The following is a 13,858-nucleotide window of genomic DNA, read 5'->3' on the forward strand; positions in this document are numbered from 1 at the left end:
ATAGAGATGTAACAGTGTAAGAATATGAAGCAGATCTTCAAATGTTATTTTCTGATTTTCTCTTCTAGAACCTGGAATTGGTGTAAGCCATTGATTCCAGGAACAGAACTAATCATCACGGTAATAAAATCATTGTCTGCTTCTGTAATTATATTTATAATAATCTAGGCAATAAGCTGTAACCATATCAAATTATTAATTAAGAGTAACTGTTCAGGATTTATATCTCCGCTTTAGCTTACATAATTAGCATCTGGAAGTTATCTGCAGGAGAAAGTGTTAATGGTTTCTCCAGGTAGACAGACTGAGCAAACTATTATGGTTCTATAATCACAAGATAGAAAATGTTGTCAGATGACAATTTACTTTTCAGCACTCAGCTACATTAAAAATAATACCTTTTGATTTACGTTTTAATTTATGAAATTTGTACCGTTTACTTCTCCATTATAATGAATGCTTTTTAAAGTACCAGAAGCATTCTGATCCACCATCGGGGCAAGACAAGCCCTGTCCACTGTGCCCTTTGCGAACCTGCCAAATTATTGTGGCGATACGCTCGCCCAAATTCATTGTATTATATACGACAGTGCCATTATTGTATGCCATTATTGATGCTGAATGGCATGACTGATGTGGATTACATCACACAACATAGTGATTAACTTTGTTATTAACTACCATATTTATCGGTGTATAAAACACACCTTCATTTAAAGAAGGATGTTTCAGGGAAAAAAATTACATTTTAAATAAAGAATTTTGAAGCAAAATAAGAGTCAGTGCCCATCAATGTAGCATTATCAGTGCCCATATGCAGCCTCACCATTGCCCATCATTGCAGCCTGATCAGTGCCAATCTGCAGCCTCACCATTGCTCAATAATGCAGCCTGTCAGTGGCCATCTGCAGCCTCACCATTTCCCATTAATGCAGCCTTCTCCGTACCCATCTGCAGCCACACCATTGCCCATAAATGCAGCCTGTTCAGTGCCCATCTGCAGCTTCACCAGTGCCCATCAATGCAGCATCACCATTGCCCATCATTGCAGCCTGATCAGTGCCAATCTGCAGCCTCACCATTGCTCAATAATGCAGCCTGTCAGTGCCCATCTGCAGCCTCACCATTTCCCATTAATGCAGCCTTCCCCGTGCCCATCTGCAGCCACACCTTTGCCCATAAATGCAGCCTGTTCAGTGCCCATCTGCAGCCTCACCATTGTCCATTAATGCAGCCTGCTCAGAGCCCATCTGCAGCTTTACCATTGCCCATTAATGCAGCCTGCTCTGTGCCCATCTGCAGCTTGCTTAGTGCTCATCTGCAGCCTTGTCTTTGCCCATCAGTGCAGACTCACCAGTGCCAGATTATACAGAGCCGAGATCTCCTGTGTACTCGGCTGGGGTGGGAAGATGCTCTTTGCACGGTGAGTAGGCTTCTCCCCCCTCTTGCAAAGTATCATCATTCCTCTCCTCACACTGACAGCGCATGAGGAGAGAAGAGGCGATAAGCGGCTTTCATCACACTGATCAGTGTTGCCCACTAGTGATGCCCACTAGTGATGCCAATCAGTGCCCAGCAGTGCTGCCTTTCCGTGCACATCGGTGATGCATGTCAGTGTCCATTAATGCCTTCTCATCAGTGCCTTCTATGAGTGCCAATCAGTGCCACCCATCAATGTCCAACCAAATAAATATTGCACTGGAGATAAAATCGATGTAGCTACATAAACTGAAAAAATGGTGCAAGTAATACCAAACGGTACCAAAAGCAGTCATAAAAACATGTAGCTAAGTATGATACTGGTATAAAAATGTGTACAACGATACCACTGCTGAATCCAGATGAGGAGAGGTTAACATCAGTCCGTCGGCATGTAGATGTCCCATGAAGGGAACTATCACAACTCCCAGTGGATGGCTGTACAATCCCAGGTTGATAGAGGGAAGTGTGGCAGATAGTAAGGTCCCGCCGGCATGTAGATATGAAGGCACAGCAAAGGAGCCCTTCAGATTGACACGGCAAGCCCCGCCGGTGTCCGTGACGTTACTGGATCTCCGACGGAACTCCCTGAAGGCCCAGAAGCCGGCGGAGAGGTGAGTACCAATCAAAAGAATTTTGATCGATCATAAAAATTAAATCGATTAATTAAAAGTTAATTTGCACAGCCCTAAAAAAAAAAACTGATACTTTCAAGCACACAATGAACAATTGAGATGGATGGAAGAATCCCCTTCCCTCCACCTGAATGGAGGAATCCCTCACCTACCCCACCTGGATATTGCTGCACCCACCACTGTCAGAATACACTGAAAAGGAGCTGCAGTCAATTGGCTTCAGCTGCAGATCAAGAAAATATTTCCAGCATGTCTGTTCAACAGATGTCGATCAAAGTATGGACTTCTGTCAAGTGGGGGCAGTAACACACTAATCTAGCTTCAGCTGATCCCTGCTCAATCCGCCAAATTTCAATCAGTTTATAACCAGCCTTAAAGCGGGAGTTCACCCGAAAATTTTTTTTTAACATTAGATTGATGCTAATTTTGTGAAGGGGAATCGGGTGTTTTTTTTTTTAAATCGAAGCAATACTTACCGTTTTAGAGAGCGATCTTCTCCGCCGCTTCCGGGTATGGTCTTCAGGACTGGGCGTTCCTATTTGATTGACAGGCTTCCGACAGTCGCATACATCGCGTCACGAGTAGCTGAAAGAAGCCGAACGTCGGTGCAACTCTATACGGAACCTGCGCACCGACGTTCGGCTACTTTCGGAAAATCGTAACGCGATGTATGCGACCGTCGGAAGACTGTCAATCAAATAGGAACGCCCAGTCCCGCAGCATATACGCGGAAGCGGCGGAGAAGATCGCTCTCTAAAACGGTAAGTACTGCTTCGATTTTAAAAAAACTACCCGATTCCCCTTGACAAAATGAGCCTCAATCTAATGTTAACAATTAAGTTTTCGGGTGAACCTCCACTTTAAGCCCTGTACACACGATCGGATATCTGATGGAATCTAATCCGATGGATTTTTTCGTTGGATATCCGCTGAAGCTCACATTCATCAGTCTTGCCTACACACCATCAGTCAAAAATCCAACCGTGTCCAACGCGGTGACGTAAAACACTACGACGTGCTGAGAAAAATGAAGTTGCGTCTTGATTCTGAGCATGGGTGGATTTTTGACCGATAGACGATCGTTTTTTTATCCATAGTTAAATTTTAAAACATTTTTAAAAGGAATCAGTTAACTATTATGTCTCTATACCCTGTAAACAGTCATTTCAGCAAAAAAAAAAAAAATTCCTTTACAACTCCTTTAAGCTCACAAACCTGTATACCCTTTATGGACCAGAGCAATTTTAAATTTCTGCTATGGGCCAGTTTCGTCAACGAAACACTTTTCTGGACAAAAAAAAAGGCTTTATTTTGATTAAAACTGCAAACTATTAGCAATGATGTAGCAAAACGCCGTAGATTAAAAAAATGTTTTTATCTTTATAAAATTACAATTCTGGCACAAAGTTATTTACAAATGAAATAATTGTATATCTATATACTGTATATATACAGCACTGATAAATATCGAATAACTAAATGTACAATTCATATACCATTAATAACCTAAAAAGGCAATCCCAATAATATGTGAAAATGAATATACCATAAAGTGCATTGTGCTATAAATAAATCAAATATCATGAATAATTAGCAGTGTCCTATGTTGTAAACACACTTCTAATGCCGCGTACACATGATCATTTTGCTAAAAAATGACGTTTTCGGGCTCTAGAAAAAACAAAGTTTTTTTCAAGTCGATCATTAAAACGGCCTTGCCTACACACGATCGTGAAAAAAAATGCTCTAGCAAAGCGCGGTGACGTACAACACGTACAACGGCACTATAAAGGGGAAGTTCCATGCGGATGCCGCCACCCTTGGGGCTGCTTTAGCTGATTCCGTGTTAGTAAAAGACGATTCGCGATTTTCTGTCTATTACAGCGTAATGAATGTGCTTACTCCATTACGAACGCTAGTTTTACCAGAACGAGCGCTCCCGTCTCATAACTTTCTTCTGAGCATGCACAGATTTTTCACGTCGTTTGTTTCCTCTGTGTTATGTGGATTTCCCTGCCTTGAAGTATAATTGCTCTTTTCAAGGTTTACTCTTATGCCGCGTACACACGATCGGAAATTCCGACAACAAAACCGTGGATTTTTTTTCCGACGGAATGTTGGCTCAAACTTGTGTTGCAGACACACGGTCACACAAATGTTGTCGGAAATTCCAAACATCAAGAACGCGGTCACGTACAACACTACGACGAGCCGAGAAAAATGAAGTTCAATGATTCTGAGCATGCGTAGAATTTTTGTGAGTCGGAATTGCATACAGACGATCGGAATTTCCAACAAGAACTTTTGTTGTCGGAAATTTTGAGAAATTCTGACAGCAAATGTCCGATGGAGCCTACACACAGTAGAAATTTCTGACAAAAACCTCACATCGAACATTTGTTGTCAGAAATTCCGACCGTGTGTACGCAGCGTTACTCTGCATTCTTTCTGGTATAGAATATGTTAGAGGACTGGATCACATTAATTAAAAACTATGCTAATCCACCTTCCTTAGCCCACATACATAAAAACCCTAACAGAGTTGTTTACTTATTTTAGTATGGCAAAATCGGCCTTTAGCACTTTTTTCCTCCTCTGGGCCGCAATCTTCTTTAGCACTGACCACACCGACAAAGAAAGCTCTCATAAACTGCTTGCTGTATTCTGAGCATCTTTCGGAATATGGTCTAAACAAGTCTGTTGGGGCACACTACACAGTTGTGGCCAGCTCTAAATTTTGGTCCAGAGGAAGTAAACACCTGAGGAGACAGAGGTACATAAGCAACCGGGCTGGGGGTACTGACTTAGTTTAAGTAAAGGCGTTAAGGTGGACTAATCTAACTCTCAATAAAAGTAAACTAGTCTTTTAAAAAACAACAGAGAAAATGCATAGTAGACATGGAAATGCAAAATATTTTCCCAACCAAATATTGTTTTGGGCGTTTTAATTCTATAACTATAATCTTCCAAGGAACGGGATATCAATTTTGGATGGACAGACCTGGGGGCGCAAACAAACTGAAAAAAATAAACATCAATTGCAACCACTGTGCCCATCAAACGCAGCCACTGTGCCATCAAACGCGGCCACTGTACCCATAAATTGCCACCACTGTGCCCATCAAACCCAGCCACTGTGCCATCAAATGCAGCCACTGTACCCATAAATTGCCACCACTGTGCCCATCAAACGCAGCCACTGTGCCATCAAATGCAGCCACTGTACCCATAAATTGCCACCACTGTGCCCATCAAACGCAGCCACTGTGCCATCAAATGCAGCCACTGTACCGATAAATTGCCACCGCTGTGCCCATCAAACGCAGCCACTGTGCCATCAAATGCAGCCACTGTACCCATAAATTGCCACCAATGTGCCCATCAAATGCAGCCACTGTGCCCATCAAATGCAGCCACTGTACCCATAAATTGCCACCACTGTGCCCATCAAACGCAGCCACTGTGCCATCAAATGCAGCCACTGTACCGATAAATTGCCACCGCTGTGCCCATCAAACGCAGCCACTGTGCCATCAAATGCAGCCACTCTACCCATAAATTGCCACCAATGTGCCCATCAAACGCAGCCACTGTGCCCATCAAACGCAGCCACTGTGCCCATCAAACGCAGCCACTGTGCCATCAAACGCAGCCACTGTACCCATAAATTGCCGCCACTGTGCCATCAAAGGCAGTTACTGTAAATCTCAATTGCTGCCAGTGTACCCCATCAATTGCCGCCAGTGTGCCCTATGAAATGTTGCCAGTGTGCCCCATCAAATGCTGCCAGTGTGCCCCATCAAATGCTGCCAGTGTGCCCCAGCAATTGCCACCAGTATGCCCCATCAATTGCCGCCAGTGTGCCCCGTCAATTGGCACCAGTTTGCCCCATCAAATGCTGCCAGTGTGCCCCCCCCCCCGGCACTTACCTGTCTCGGTCAGCGCTGTCCTCTACGCTCCCTCCAAGTCCTCAATGTCTTCTCCCGTCCTCTTCTGCTATGATTGGACGCCTGATAGGTGTCCAATCACAGCGCCTGTTGCTTCAGCCAATCAGGTGGCAGGTAACCAGTGCACCTGATTGGCAGAGAGGCTGGTCAGTGTAGGGAAGCGATTTATTTCATTCCCTAACACAGCACTGTGTAAACAGCGAATGCACAGCATTGTGCCTGCTGTTTAACAATTTGGAAGCCTATTAGAGCCCATGACTCTAATCAGGATGCCTATTAGAGCCGACAGCTCTAATCAGGCACTTCCAAATACACCCCTGCCACTGTAATTCATATGCCTGCTGCCCAAAAAGAGGCCAGACACCTGAATAAGGGGCGGAAGCAGCGACAATAGATAGATTCATGCAATGCATGAATCTATCTATTGTTGATTGACGGGTGAAGGAGAGAGGGGGCGGCGCTCCTGCGCCCTCAATGGAAAAACCTCCACTGCTTGATATCATCCAACCTGGAAGACCAGCAGCAACAGCAGGACGAAGTAAAGCTACTGGAGGCAGTGCCCTAAAGAGGGTGAGTATTGCAGTGAAAGCTGTTTTTTCTTTTGTTTTTGTTTTTTTTTAAGCACTAGGCACTGTTTTTTTTTATATCCTGAAGTTTGGCTATAAACACCATGGGGCATTGATATGGTCAGAACTTCTTACAAAAGAAATTTGAGTAAACTAGAACCCCCTAAGCAAAGTAAACTTTTCCTACTTTTTCCAGAATGTGTTAAAATACAAATGATAACTCATTCTGTATAAGGGGTTGTTTGATGGCTTGTCTTGTCATTAAATGTGCATTTTAGTGTTGAGTCAAAGTCTAATGTAGATTATTTGCTAAATGTTCTGTGTCTTTCTGTGGAACTAGTATTTTGTGATTTATGTTAAATTTAATGTGATTTATTTTTCTGCAAGGAGACTAGGCGTTAGTCTGCTGATATTTATATTCAAAATATATTTGTGCAACATTACTCTTGGATTTCCCAGATTTCTGTAATTACTATGTTGGAGATGTTCTATTGACTGCTCTTAATATTTTTCTAACAATAAGGGTCCTTTCACACGGGCTCCAATTTGCTGAGCGGGGATCGCTCTGTCGATCCCCGCTGAGCAGGCAGATGACAGGTCGGTCTCTGCACACTGTGCAGGGACCGACCTGTCGGAGCGCTGCTCTCCTCTATGAGGGATCGGATGACGACGGACCGTAGAGTCCGTCGTCATCCGATCCGCCAGATGGATGGAAAAGTAGGGTTTTCCTCTGTCACACTTTGGTGGGTCGGATGTCAGCGGGCATGTCACCACTGACATCCATGCTTTTAAGTGCAAAGAAGGGATTTTGGGTCTTATAGACCCCAGATCCCTCCATAAATAGTGTGACGGTATCGGTATGATATCCCCGTCAAAGATTCCCTTCTTCCATAAGAACATCACCCAATATTCCACTATCAGGAATATTCCTGAGATCGCCCATTAAGCCACACATTAGTCCAGGCTTACTGCTAGAACAAGACAGAGTTTAATGTTGTAACACACACAGCTTATATGTCATTTCCAAAACTGTTACAATGACAAATCTCCGCCCCCCCTTACACAGTGGGGGGTCTTCAATACAGCTCCCTTGAAATAAAGATATTTCTTTGAACTACTCAGTATCTAGCCGGTTGGGCTCCGCATATAGAGAGATAATTACCACAATGAAGCAATCAGCATAATTAACATGAGCCACTTATCTAATCACAGTAACCAGTAAACACAGGGCTAGAACAATTAACATTTGAAACAGGGCTGGCTGCAGAAGGGTAAATACAATTAACAGCCTTAAACAAGCAGGGAGGATTAACCTGAAGCATATAGGTAAAAAGTCCTTCACAATGGCCCCCCTTCTTCTCCCTGCTCCGGAAAACCCGGTTGGACCTTTCCTGGTCCAGTAGGGTTGACGGGTTCAGAGCTTTTAGTCCGAGGTTAACTCCGTTTGGCGTGACTGACCTCCCTTGGCAACTGCTTCAGACTCAGGTATGCCACCGGGTCGTCAGATCACACGCCGGTCAGTCCCCAAGTCTTTGTGCGATCTGCAAAGTCACCAGAAGTCAGTGTGAAGACGGCGAATGGGTCTGTGCGCTGCCATCTAGGTGTCCCGCTATGGGAGGGGCAGGTTATGGCTCTGAAGTGACAGTCACAGGAGATTCATAAAAAGGAAAAGTTATATTTGTTGAAATGCTGTAGCACTGGTGCTCAGAGTCCGGGGGGGGGGGGGGAGGGGACTCAGAGCCCCATAAGGTCAGCCACCCCCTGCTCCTTCCGCAGCCGCCGGTTCTCCTCTTTGAGCTTCTCCAGCTCCATCTCCAGTTCATGGAGCCTGGGGGGGTCAGCCCGCTGTGACCTCAGGTGGTTGTTCTCCTCCTCCATGCGGCTTATGCACTCCTCCAGCTCTATGTACTCACGGATCAGATCCTGCTTGCTCATGTCCTGCAGGCTTTCCACGTGGTCCTTCATCATCAGGAACTGGGTGGTGGTGTAAGGGGCCAGCGGTGGGCCCTTGGCGAACATCTCGGCCCGCATCTGGGGCGCCCGCTGCGATTCCATCTCCTCCAGTCGCTTCTTCTCCTCCCAGGTCCGCTGGTTATATGACTTCCAGGACCTCTTCTTCTTGGAGGGTAGCTGGCGGTGCCTCTTTCTGCCCAGCTCCCTCCAAGGCCCCTCCGGCTCATGGCTGTCGCCCATGACCAGCTGACAATGGTGTTCCCTGTTGTCCGTAATAACAGATTGTACCATGAGGGCTTCGTAAGGGGTGCCCAATGGTTCTTCCTGACCCAGCTCCTGGGGATCCCAAGCCGAGTCTACACAATGGGCTGCTGCTGGTGGGCGGTACCCAGGTTGAGACCAATTTGACCTGGTGTTGTCATTCATGGGGCAATTCTGCTTGAAGTGACCCAACTGTTTGCACCGGAAGCAGCGTTGTTCGTTGTCCTCCTGGTGTGGGTAGCGAGGGCTAGATGTCATCGGTCTGTTAGGCGGTTGGTATCTAGCGGCTGGTGGGTGTGAGGGCGCCGTTGGTTGTGGAGGTTGTACCCGTGGTGTGACCTGGTTTGTCTTGCGAGTATCCGCATATTCATCCGCCAACTTCGCGGCCTCTGGTAGAGTCATGGGCCTGCGATCCCTCACCCAATCCTTGACGTCCGTCTGGATGTGATTGTAAAATTGCTCCAGGAGCATTAGTTGCAAAATGTCCTCTGCGGTGGTGGCCTGGCTGCTGTTAACCCAGTTAGAGGCCGACAAGGACAACTGGCATGCCCATTCCGCGTAAGAGTCTTTCGTGGTTTTGCGTGAGTCCCTGAACTTCTGTCGGTGGGACTCTGGGGTTACTGCATAACGAGCCAGGAGCACTTCTTTAACCCTGGCGTAGCTATGGATATCCTGATCTGGCACGGTCCGGAAAGCATCAGAAGCTTTGCCTGACAGTTTGCCCGACAATATTGCAACCCACTCTCTTCTAGCTATTCGGTGCAGGTTACATTGTCGCTCAAAATCCGCCAGGTAGTTATCAATTTCACAGTCCTTTTCATCAAAAGCTTTAAAAGCGCTAAACGGAATCTTCCTTGTGTCTGCTGTGCTGTACTCACTGTTTGGAGGATGTGCGGCTGCTTGTTGGACTGCTGCCAGTTTTAACTGTAGCTCTGCGTCTCCTTTTTGTTTATCCTTCTGTAGTTCTGCGTCTCTTATTTGTTTATTTTCCTCCGCTAACAGGTCCATCACTTTCAGCACCACATCCGGCGTTGGGTTCGGGCCGAACCACGCTAGCTTCTCTCTCATTAGCTTGTTGGCTGGCGATTCCTCCTCCTGAATCACTGGTGTCTCCATCTCTTGTACCGCTGGCGTTGCTGCAATCCCGTTCTCCTTGTCTATCTCCATTGATTCTGCTATGATGACCCGCTTGGTTTTGTTGCTAGCAATCCTTCCACGAACTTCCAGTAGTTCTTCCAGTGTCTGCTTGGAATCCGGGTGTGAAGGGGAATAGAAGGGAAAATCCCACTGCTACCAACCAATTGTGACGGTATCGGTATGATATCCCCGTCAAAGATTCCCTTCTTCCATAAGAACATCACCCAATATTCCACTATCAGGAATATTCCCGAGATCGCCCATTAAGCCACACATTAGTCCAGGCTTACTGCTAGAACAAGACAGAGTTTAATGTTGTAACACACACAGCTTATATGTCATTTCCAAAACTGTTACAATGACAAATCTCTGCCCCCCCCCTTACACAGTGGGGGGTCTTCAATACAGCTCCCTTGAAATAAAGATATTTCTTTGAACTACTCAGTATCTAGCCGGTTCGGCTCCGCATATAGAGAGATAATTACCACAATGAAGCAATCAGCATAATTAACATGAGCCACTTATCTAATCACAGTAACCAGTAAACACAGGGCTAGAACAATTAACATTTGAAACAGGGCTGGCTGCAGAAGGGTAAATACAATTAACAGCCTTAAACAAGCAGGGAGGATTAACCTGAAGCATATAGGTAAAAAGTCCTTCACAAATAGTACCTGTCACATGCCAATTACTGTCACAAGGGATGTTTACATTCCTTGTGACAGCAATAAAAGTGATCAAAAATAAAAAAGAATTAAAGAGACAGTGTAAAAAAATAAAAAAAATAAAAAGCATTCCTTCGTCATTGTGCGCAGAAGCAAACGCATACGTAAGTCGCGCCCACAAATGTAAATAGTGTTCAAACCACATATGTGAGGTATCGCCACGATCGTTAGAGTGAGAGCAATAATTCTAGTGCAAGACCATCTCTGTAACTCTTTTTAGGTAACCTGCAAAAAAAAAAAATGTAATCTTTAATGCAACTCATTTAAAATGTGCTATGCATTTAAAAAAATAGCATAGTGTGTTTTAAAAGTGCAGCAGTGTGAAATTATATGTGGTGCAATGTGAAAGCAGCCTTACTCTATGATATTGTGCTCTATAACTATTGACTGAACATAAGGAAATATTCAACATTTTGATTTGGCACCAGTACAGAAACAGGGAACTGGGTTTGGGACTTTGAATGAGGCATGTGGATGACACATGCCTCCATCCCTGAAAATTGAAAGAAAGAAAGGGTTGGGACTTTAAATGAGATGCGTGTTGATGCAAACAGTATGTATAAGTAAATAAATAAAGTTGTATAGCGTAATAAACAGGCTCAAACTTACCAACCAAATTGCAAGCCGAATTCAACTGTCTAACTTAGTATGTTAAAAGCAGAGGATTGGTTGCACACATTTGCAAATATATAGATAAGCCACAGGCCGCCTACAAGCCTCTCTGCATTCCTGTGGTCCTAACTAAACTTTTCTAGTTTCCTCAGTAGAGGCATACAAGTGCTAATGAGTAGATGGAGAGCAGGTGACTAGGGGTGTGTGTCACCAGCCAGCCTCCATCTAAAATAGGTGTAGCAATAAAGAGCACTGGAAAAAACGCATAAGGGTAAATATATAAGCATCAAAATCGCATCTCCATCCCTATTGGTAAACATAGAACTGGGTTTGGGACTTTGAATGAGGCATGTGGATGACACATGCCTCCATCCCTGAAAATTTAAAGAAAGAAAGGGTTGGGAGTTTAAATGAGATGCGCGTTGATGCAAACAGTATGTATAAGTAAATAAATAAAGTAGTATAGCGTAATAACCAGGCTCAAACTTACCAACCAAATTGCAAGCCAAATTCAACTGTCTAACTTAGTATGTTAAAAGCAGAGGAACAGAGGAGTTCCAATGTGGACACCTGTTCCCAGGGCCAGGACAAGGGGTGGGCAGGAGGAGAAGCTGCCCTGGGCTCTGTGGTATCATGTGAGGAGGGAGGGTGCCACAAGGAAATTGGGGTGGGGAGGGAATTTGTGTTGGAAGACGTAATTTGGGTGGCAAAAGAGGGTAAGTCTTTTTCTAGGAGGGGAAATTTGGGGGGGCTAAGAGTGGTGGTTTAAGGAAACGTGTGTTGGGGAGGTGGATTGGGGAAGAATTTGTGTTGGGGTGAATTTTTCTTTTTTGTAAGGGAGGAATTTGAGCTGGGGGGGATATGTAGGTGTGGGTGGGGCAAAGATGTGTGCTGAGAGGGTGGGTTTGTACTGGGAGGAGGGGGAATGTATGTTTAGGGGGTAAGGATGCAATCTGTTTGCCCTGGGGTATAGGTAACCTTATCCCGGCACTGCCTGTTCCACCAGCAAGGGGGCATTTCTCTCATTTTGGAGAGATTTTCTCTCACATCCAGTTGTGTCTAAAGGACAGAATTAAAGGGAAATCTTCACAGGGGGAAATACAGTTTTGCCTTTAGGTCTAATTAGTATAGAAATATATTTTTCTAGGCAATATACAAAAGGAGAAATATAATGTTCTAACTGTCTAACTTAGTATGTTAAAAGCAGAGGAACAGAGGAGTTCCAATGTGGACACCTGTTCCCAGGGCCAGGACAAAGGGAGGGCAGGAGGAGAAGCTGCCCTGGGCTCTGTGGTATCATGTGAGGAGGGAGGGTGCCACAAGGAAATTGGGGGGGGGGATTTGTGTTGGAAGACGTCATTTGTGAGGCGTCAGAGGGTAAGTCTTTTTCTAGGAGGGGAAATTTGGGGGGGGGGGCTCAGAGTGGTGGTTTAAGGAAACGTGTGTTGGGAGGGTGGATTGGGGAAGAATTTGTGTTGGGGTGATTTTTTCTTTTTTTGTAAGGGGGGAATTTGAGCTGGGGGGATAAGGATGCAATCTAGTGCTCATACATCTTGGGGGGGGGGCACAGTTTGGCATGTTTGCCCTGGGGTATAGGTGATCTTATTCCGGCACTGCCTGTTCCACCAGCAAGGGGGCATTTCTCTCATTTTGGAGAGATTTTCTTTCACATCCAGTTGTGTCTAAAGGACAGGATTAAAGGGAAATCTCCACAGGGGGAAATACAGTTTTGCCTTTAGATCTAATTAGTATAGAAATATGTCTTTTCCATGCAATATTCAAAAGGAGCAATATAGGGCCAGATTCAGGTAGATCGCCGCATCTTTGCGGCGGCGTAACGTATCTCATTTACGTTACGCCGCCGCAAGTTTTACGGGCAAGTGCTTGATTCACAAAGCACTTGCCTGTAAAGTTGCGGCGGCGTAACGTAAATCCTCCGGCGCAAGCCCGCCTAATTCAAATGATTCGGCTAGGGGGCGTGGATCATTTAAATTAGGCGCGTTCCCGCGCCGAACGTACTGCGCATGCGCCGTCCCTTAAATTTCCTGACGTGCATTGCGCTAAATGACGTCGCAAGGACGTCATTGGTTTCGACGTTAACGTAAATGGTGTCCAGCGCCATTCACGGACGACTTACGCAAACGACGTAAATTTTCAAATTTCAACACGGGAACGACGGCCATACTAAACATTGACTGCGCCTCATATACCCAGGGGCAACTTTACGCGTCGCAAATCTTACGTAAACGTCGTAACTTCACTGCGTCGGTCGGGCATACGTTCGGGAATTCGTGTATTTTGCTAATTTGCATACTCGATCGGGAAAACTACGTCGGCGACACCTAGCGGCGAAGAAAAAAATTGCATTTAAGAGCCTTACGCCTGTCGGATCTAATGCTTATCTATGCGTAACTGATTCTATGAATCAGGCGCATAGATACGACGGGCAGACTCAGAGATACGACGGCGTATCAGGCGATACGCCGGCGTATCTCTTTTGAGAATCTGGCCCATAATGTTCATTCATTTTTTAGGTGACCATA

The 13,858-nt window shown here is 45.2% G+C and overlaps 1 protein-coding gene across 3 annotated transcripts in view; it reads left to right on the forward strand.

The window, feature by feature from the left end:
* NMU (neuromedin U) overlaps positions 1–13,858 on the forward strand; it is a 93,626-nt gene that overhangs the window by 30,282 nt on the left and 49,486 nt on the right. The window lies entirely within an intron of this gene.

Source organism: Rana temporaria, chromosome 1, assembly GCF_905171775.1.
Source record: "Rana temporaria chromosome 1, aRanTem1.1, whole genome shotgun sequence".
In the NCBI taxonomy this organism is placed as follows: Eukaryota; Metazoa; Chordata; class Amphibia; order Anura; family Ranidae; genus Rana; species Rana temporaria.